The sequence below is a fragment of the Ailuropoda melanoleuca genome, chromosome 5, assembly GCF_002007445.2.
Source record: "Ailuropoda melanoleuca isolate Jingjing chromosome 5, ASM200744v2, whole genome shotgun sequence".
NCBI lineage: Eukaryota > Metazoa > Chordata > Mammalia > Carnivora > Ursidae > Ailuropoda > Ailuropoda melanoleuca.
Genome location: NC_048222.1, coordinates 60,818,487 through 60,827,175, shown reverse-complemented (window position 1 = coordinate 60,827,175; position 8,689 = coordinate 60,818,487). Strand labels below are relative to the sequence as shown.

Sequence of the window (8,689 nt, the reverse complement as noted above, 5' to 3'; positions counted from 1 at the left end):
GGGAGGAAAAACCGTCCTTCGGGTCCCCGCCTCTACACTCCCAACGCTTGACTCCCTTCTCCCCCTGCAATCACTACACAGCCAGCTACGGAGGCCCCTAAAGTACAAATATCCCCCAAGCCCTGGCGTATCCTGATAGGTTTTGTCCTTGTTCCTCCATTCGGTCCTAAGGGCCTGCGTTCAGTTTTTGTCAGGAATCGGGCTTGTGAGCTTCTTCTGGCGGCAGGAACTCCAACACTCTTTACGGAAGTGAAAGTTTTTTGTTTTTTGTTTTTTGTTTTTTTGTTTTTTGCCGCTGAGGCCTCCCGCATTCCTTCCCTCCCACCTCGCGGAATTGTGGCGGGAGGGGGAGGAGGAAGTCAAGGCGCCTGCGCGGAGAGGCCGCTTTCCATCCGGGTCTCTGTCCGTGCGGTGCAGCAGGTCGGTAGGCGGGAAATGGCGACTGGCTGAAGGAGCTGGTTCTGTTGCTGCTGCGGGCTAAGCGGGAAAGACACCACACATTGCGCAGTCGGGACCATCGCCGGAGCCTGAGGACACTTCTCTGTCGTCACAGTTAGGTAATCCCCCTCGTCCAGACACTGCCGCTGCTTCCAACCTTAGTCCTCCTCCTCTTCCAGGGCCGTCTGCCGGGGTCTCCTCCCCTTCTTAACCGGGTTCTCCAGCGGCTCCGGTGCCTTGGTAGGCATGCACTATTGGCGCCTTGTAAGTGTGCCGTGTGGAGCCGCTCTTCTCTAGACTTTCCCCTGGAAACAGAAAGGGAGCTCACTTCCCGCCAGCTTCAGCTCCCAGGCTGCGGCCTGTGTTGTGATTTCTGGGGTTAGATTTCACTTTGCTACCCACCCCCACCCCGATCTCACGTTCCCAGTCCCAAACCCTGTGGTCCCTCCGGGTAACTGGGTTAGATCAGCTTTTCTAACCTTGGCTCACCTAATGTTTTCGATATTTCATTCTTTCTAGTAGGGTGCTTTTAGGGGGGCGTTGCTCTTTCTCAGTTTTTATAAACATCTTTTGAGGATCTGGAATAAGAGATTTCATCAAGTTCTGTTTATCTTCTATACTGTAAAAATGTTGGGTTGACATTGTTACTTTTTCGAATCAAGAGTGGTAGTAAAGGACAGCCCATGTGGAAGGCCTGTGGTTTCTGTAGTGGTCAATTAAGGGTGAATCTTATCGGCCATAGTATTCGACGCTTTCTTTGGGTGTTAAATGACTATATGGATGTTTACTTTTTCATTCTTGACTAGAATTCTGTGGTAAATAATTGCGTAAGTAAATCGCGTTTATTTACTTCTCACCCTAGTGGTGGCTTGATGTGTGAATGATGTTAAGCACTTTAGAGTACCTTAGGGAAGCCTAAAGAGATACTGCTCGTAAACTGCCCTAAGATCCTGAAAAGCAGTGTACTTAGTAAATGTTCCTCCAAGGCAAGGATTTATCTTTCTTGTGCTAATAAAGCGGTACCATGATTACTGCCCAGTATGGGTATACAAATTAGTGACTTAAATGATAGATTTATCTTAGTAATTTTCAGATTGTAGATTTCTTTATATACAGTTTCCGCATTCTTTGCCAAGTTTTAAATTTTCGTTTGTTGTCCAACTGTAATCCTTATAAAAGTAAGGAAACAGCTAGTTAAAGCTAGTTTAACTCCCCCACCCTTTTTTTTTTTTAAATATTGGGGACCAGTTGTCCATAAAGAGAAGTAATGAGGAATTTTTTTTTTCCATCTTGTTCAATTTGGGGCCTTGGTAGTTTTTTTCGCCTTTAGTCAAATTCAGTTTTTTAAAATATGGTTTATGTTACACATCAGCTGATGTTTATAACTCAGAAGTTTTCAGTTTTCTAGGTTCAGTTTAGAAGACTTCACTTATGTTAGCATATTAGGATTAAATTTCAGTGATAAACAAGAACACACCAACATCATTATAGTTGTTATTTGGTAGATTCCCCCCAAGGTCATAAAGAAAGTCAAGGCAAAAGTAGCTCTTCGGTGAAACAGTCTTTTAGGATTGAATTGAACCTCATACTTGTCGTCTAGGACCAAAAGAATAGGGGGTGGGAAGTGGAGGTGAGGGCGTATTGGATACTTGCTGAGCCTATTTGTTTAAAGAACAGGGCTAAATATATGACTTAAAGGAATGTAAAATAAATTATTGGACTCGTGTAGGTTTTATCTCTATTTTAATGACCTTTTTGGGTAGTTTATAAAACATTGTTTTTAATAAAATTTGGTTTACAGATAGCTGAGTAAGCGTTGTATGTAGATTTTGTCTTCAAGAATTCTCCCAAATTGTTTTAGTTCTGCATTCATTCAGTACCTGTGCTCTTTTCATACTTTTCTCAGTATGGGTTGAAAGGATGTAAGAGCTCTAATTGGTATAGTCCTTAATCTCTGTGGACTTGTAACTGTATAGAAATTCCAAATAGGATTGTATAAAAAACTGAATAGGATTGGTATGTTTTATGGTATTCTAAATAATGACTCGGGCATTTCATTTGAGCTAGTAATGGTATTCTTTTTCCACTGTTAAGAAATTAAGAATTGGGGAAGTTTTTTCTCTCCCAAATTTATCTAGCTATTCTCATGTTTGAGATTTCTGGTCTAGAGGTTTCTTCACAAGATTATTATAGAACAAAATCCATACTGTTCTGGTCTTTAAAAAAAATAACTTGGACCTGTTGTTCAGAAAGAGGTACTAAGCTCTAGACTTGTAACTATGGAATTAATGCAGATTAAATGAAATGGTATTAAATTATCTCAGTGATAGGAGACTGTACTTTGGATTAATGCAATAAAGAGTAAAGTGGTTTGTTAGAATTTGAAGTAAACAGTCTGTAATTATATTTGTAATTTACCAAGTTGTTGTGAAAAGCATATAGAAGAAAAGACATTGTAAGTCATAAATACCAAATGTTCTGAGAAGGCCTCAGATGCGGTGTGCTAAGGTAGTTATTCTGTGTAGGTTTAAAAGTTACCTGACCATTTTAGGGGCACCTGCTTGACCCAGTTGGTAGAGCGTGCGACTCTTGATCTTGGGGATGTGAGTTCAAGCCCCACGTTCGAGGTATATACAGATTACTTAAAATTTTTTAAAAATTAAAAAAAATTACCTATTTTAACTGGATTAACTACAGAGGGTCATTTGCTCTATTTTGAAAATGGGAAGATTTAACAGATATACGATAAAACCATACAGTTGTAGTTTTAGTTGTCACTTATTTGACATTTGCCATGAGGCGTATATCTAAGCTAGACATATATTCAGTAATGGTTGTATATGACTACACTAATTTTTAGTTTAAACTGTATTAAATTGTAACTGGATGTACAGATTACAGATAGATTATGTGGTTGACTGTGTAGTATAATTTGAGAATTGCCAGTGCCCAGCTTTGTGTCTGTCCTGTGTGTTATGGAATTCTTTTTAAAATGATCTGTTTAAAATCATAAATTTTCTGGAAGAGAAACTTTATTATCTTTTATTGGCAATATTATCCCATATTAGTTTATCAAATAAACTTGCTGATACCACAAACAGGTGAGGGTTCAGAGGCAGTGGAATGTAGAAGTAAGCTTTTATGCACTCACTGATCAGGAGAGGTGTGGCATATAGGAACACGGTCTAGCAGAAAGAAAGGCATGGTGGGGGTTGAGTTGTAGTGAGAAGCTTGGGTTTCTTAGGGTCCTTTAGAAATCTTGTGAATCTGACAGTAATAAGGGGTGAGACTAAGTGTGGTCTAAAGAAGAATGGTAGAACTGTAAGGGCAAATATGGCTTATAGGTTGGCCAGCCCTTTTGTTTGTTTCCTTCGTCTGTAGGTCCCCCAGTTAGTATGGTATTTTTAGAAGAGTGAAGGGAAACACTGATACGCCCCTGAAAAAAAATAGTGTTGTAAAATTCTTACATAGTGGGTCTTTTAACATTATTATAAGGTCACAGTAGGCCAGTTGAGTATATTTTGGATCCCCTATTTTATGGTATTCATAAACTCTCCTGTATTAATTTAGAGAGATTGTAGGAAAGGAAGTATGTTTAGATTAAACATGAATCATCAGCAGTACTTTGACTTGAGGTTCTAGCAATCAGGTTTTCATAACAGCTATAATAATTTTAGTACAAGGAAATGTGTTTACTGCTTTAAAGAAACATAAAGCTGTGCTATTAGAAGGCACTTGAATACTTTAGAAATAATTGAGATTAATATTTAGTAATAGTTGCTTATATAGTTTAGGAAGAATGTTCTTTTTCTTTGGCCTAAATACTTCCATATCAAGAAATTCTTTGGCGGGGGGTGACGGTGCCTGGATGGCTCATAAGCGTCTGCCTTCGGCTCATGTCAGGATCCTAGGGTCCTTGCTCCCTGCTCAGCAGGGAGTCTGTTTCTTCCTCTGCCCCTCCCTCTATTCATGCTCTCTCTCTCTCAAATAAATAAATAAATAGAATCTTAAAAAAAAAATTCTTTGGGAACTAAAAAAGCAGAGATGTTGCTAAGAATAAATAAGGAGGGGAAGATTAAGACCCTGTTAGCAGCATAACCTGATATCTTAAGTTTCTCATGTTGACCAGTTTAAGTAATCTTTAGGTAGGAATTTAGAAGTATGCCTTATTGAAAAAAGAGTATATTACTTTTTTTTTTTAAAGATTTTATTTATTTATTTGAGAGAGAGAGAGAGAGTGTGAATAAGCAGGGTGTGGGGGAGGGCAGAGGGAGAGGGAAAGACAATGGGGGGTCGGTGACCTGAGCCGAAGGCAGACACTTAACCAACTGAGCCACCCAGGTTCCCTGAGTATATTACCTGTTAAAAATAACCAGAACACATAAGTATCTTTTTAGTTGAGAAAAAACTACGATTATTTGTTTTAGTAATAATTGCTTTCTTCCTGGTATTCCGCAAATATGTATGATTATCCTTTTGCGTTGAAAATGATTAACCTCTCACTGACCTTACAAGTACCTGCTTTAGTATATTTTGTTAAATAAGATAATTATACAATCCTTTAATTTTCTGAGGTACTGATAAAAATTATTTGAAAAATATTCAGTCACCTTTCAAACAATCATGCATTTTTTCTTTATTGGGAGTATACCTTTTTATTTTATTTTTTTGGTCATAGCAAACAAAAAGTATTTCTGTTAGAGAATTATGATTATACCTTGTCTTTGACTAGTTATTTATTTATTTTTAAAGATTTTATGTTTAAGTAATCTGTGCCCCCAACGTGGGACTCAGAACTCATGACCCCAAGATGAAGAGTTGAATGCTCTACTGACTGCCAGCCAGGTGCCCCTACTAGTGATTTAAATAGAAATGCACTCTGGGTACCTGGCTAGCTCAGCCCATAGACCATGTGACTCTTGATCTTGGGATTGTGAGTTCAATTCCCATTTTGGGGGTAGAGTTTACTTAAAAAAAAAAGTTCACCTTTCATAGCTCTTGTCTTCAGTTTATCTCCATCAAAATGACTAGTTTTTACGTGGAAGGTAGTATAAGAATAGTAGGGATTATTTCAGATACTGTAAATATTTTGGGCAAAAGCCTTGGTGTTTTACTACATAATTTTAAAGATTTTTAGTTAATAACTATTTTTCTTTTTTGTCAACATCTTACTGGTTCTTTATAAATTAATGTTTTTTGCAAGTTTCAGATTTCTACTAGCCAGAGAGTAGGTTTAATATAAAATTAATTTTCTTTAAATAGAAGTTTTAATCAGAGAGAAAAATAAGTAGCTGTATTTCTCCTCTTGCCCAGTTTCAGTGAGAACTACTTAAATAAAAACCACTCTTAGGAAAATTCTGCTTAAATTAAATTCACTTTTTTTATTTTCAAATTTTCTTTGTTAATGTATCTACTAAGTACATTATAATATATATGTATACAGGTGACCCAGCAAATTAAAAAACAAAAATGTTGATATATATAGGTGTTCTAGAAAGGATAGTAATATGGTGAAAAATGGTAGATTGGAGTGACAAAATTCCTATTGCTTTTTAAGGAAAAAGAAAAGGTTCTCATGAATATTATGGTACTCATTTCTTAAGAATTCAGAAATTGTATTTTTGCTAACACTTTGTGTTATAAAGTGTTATTGATAGGAATTTCTTTCATACCATGTAGTTGAATGCCCTTTTTACAAGATGTTTAAACTATATTTATTGGAGGTAGTTAAAATTAAAACAATCTCCAAATTACTGTTCTATTAAAGATTAGATTAAAGAAATAAAAGATGTCCCCAGCAGGACCTCCTGCTGTCCATAACATACTGATTTTGCCCTAAGGGTATTTCTGCTGAGGACATACAAGTTTTACGTTGGGGTACTGCTAATAGTGTTTTAAAACATATCTGAAAGACTGTGCCTTGCTAAGTATTTTCAGTGATTAACAAACTGAATAATGCCCTCTATTCTCATAGTGTTTTAGTCATCACTAATTTAACAATCCAGATATTTTGTTTCTCCAGTGAAAAATAATTGATCATGGATTTAGAAAAAGCATTCTTTGTTGTTGTTGTTCATCAAAGAAAACTTCGAGAGGAAAAAAAAACCCTCATAATTTTATCGACCTAACTCAGCAGCTCTTATTTTTTGTATATTCTCTGTATTTTGACAGATGCTTTTGATTATAAGTTTATTATATTTAGTAGTTTCTGGAGAATCCTATGATGTTAGCTAATAAAAAAAGACAAAGTCATATATCAAAAATAGTAATAACCCAAAAAGACCACCTATCTTTATCACACACCTTTTGGGGAAAGATTTGATGAAAACTCTCCTGTTGGAGTTGATGCTTTTATAATACCCCTCTGCTTACTCCTTCTGCTCTAGTTGACTTTTCACTTTTTTTTTTTTTTAAGAATTTTTATTTATTTATTTGACAGATATAGACAGCCAGCGAGAGAGGGAACGCAAAGCAGGGGGAGTGGGAGAGGAAGAAGCAGGCTCCCAGGGAGGAGCCCGATATGGGACTCCATCCCGGAATGCCGGGATCATGCCCTGAGCCGAAGGCAGATGCCTAACGACTGCGCTACCCAGGCGCCCCTGACTTTTCACTTTTATTAGGTGATAAGTGGGAGGGACAGAGAAATCTCTTCTTTCTCTGAAGTCATTTAATGAAGGTTTAGGGAAGTAGTGGAGATTAAAGTGGACAGTTGCAATACCTGAAGCTGTTGATTTCAGATTAGTTAGGCTAGATATATAGACCATGAAAACAGATGCTGACACTTTTGAAAATGTTATTTGGTATCAATGAAGGCAGTGATTTTTAGCGTTTTCTTTCATAGTATAAATTTTAATATAAATTTAGTAGTGATATCATTTGTAATAGTATAAATGAACAAATCCATGGAAATCTAGAGCTGGAGGAGACCAAAGGGGTCATCTAGTCCATTAAAGACTTTGTTTTATTAATGACGAACCATTTTGAAGATTTTTTTAATATGTAGTAAATGTTTGTCTTAATTAGGGTGCTGTGGGATGAGTTGTATGTAATAGAAGGATGAAAACAGCTCAAATTAATTAATGACTCATTTCGCATTTTGGCAGGTTTTTTTTTTTTTAATTTACATGTACTGAAATGCACAGATCTGATGTCCAGTAACAACTTTTGCTGTTGAGGAAATGAAATGCTAGAATGATTGCATCACTTAATCATTGTCTGATCTGATCAGTGTCACAGCTAACTAATGATGGATTCCGGACTGGTACCTCCTACCTGTTACCCCTTCAGTATCTCCCTGAAGAGGCTACTCCATAACCTTACATGCATATATTTTTTATATAGGTAACTTATAATTTATATATACCTTAATTTTATGGGAAAACCCAGACTTTTCCTTTAAAGTTTGTTTTCTGATCTTTTTATAATTTTCTTTAGATTTATTACCTACTTTCATTTCCCTCTTCTCTGCTTTATTCAGCAAATACTTGTTTAAAGGCTGTACATCAGTTTAGTCCTAGATAATTTGTTAAGAATCCTTTATATATGCAGTGTGCTCTTTTGTGGTTTTGATAGAAATTTGTGCACTCGACCTCAATAGCAAATTATTAATCAAGTTTATGCTTGTAGCATTATCATAATCTTGTTAACACAAGTAATTTGTAACTGTAATTGTTTGCTTCAAATATTGCTTGGAATCAGGGATTTTGTGAAGAGGAAGGAAATCTTATGAGGAAGGAACATTTTTAGTTTTATTTATAGGCCTCTTTTTGTGAGCAGGAATTGATTGCTGGAGTGAGGATTGTTTATGTTTTAGTGACATAGTTTTTTCCCCCATTCTCTGGTCTCTGAGGAAAATGAGAAAAATTATGGTTCAGTTCAACAGAGATTGAGTTTTCTTTTGTGCCAGGTTACTGGAGTTAACAGATAAGATTTTTGCCTTCAAGACTCTTACAGTCTAGTAGAGCTAAAGATATTTAATTTCCATAGGATTTGTTAAGCGCTTAGGTAGAGATAGTCATAGGTTTACCATAGGCTTAGGGATGTGGAGGTGGTTACTTAACTTACTGGAGTGCATATTACTTGAGCTGAGCTTTCAGTGATGAAGATAAGAACTAGTTGAAAGAATATTTGAGGTAGAAAAAGGCAGAAGCAGGATACAGCACAATGTAGACAGGAAACTTATTACTGGAGCACATAGATTGGGGCAGCAAATAGCAGTGATAAAAGACTTGGAGAGGTAGATTGTGTAGGG

The 8,689-nt window shown here is 36.6% G+C and overlaps 1 protein-coding gene across 3 annotated transcripts in view; it reads left to right on the top strand.

The window, feature by feature from the left end:
* The window catches only part of CTDSPL2 (CTD small phosphatase like 2), a 78,536-nt gene continuing 69,847 nt past the window's right edge, over positions 1-8,689 (top strand). The window contains exon 1 of one of the 3 annotated variants that reach the window (XM_019801565.2): positions 1-557. The gene's annotated coding sequence lies outside the window, so the exon portion shown is untranslated. The remainder of the gene's footprint in view (positions 558-8,689) is intronic. The other 2 variants (XM_019801554.2, XM_011227230.3) reach the window with 2 other exon arrangements.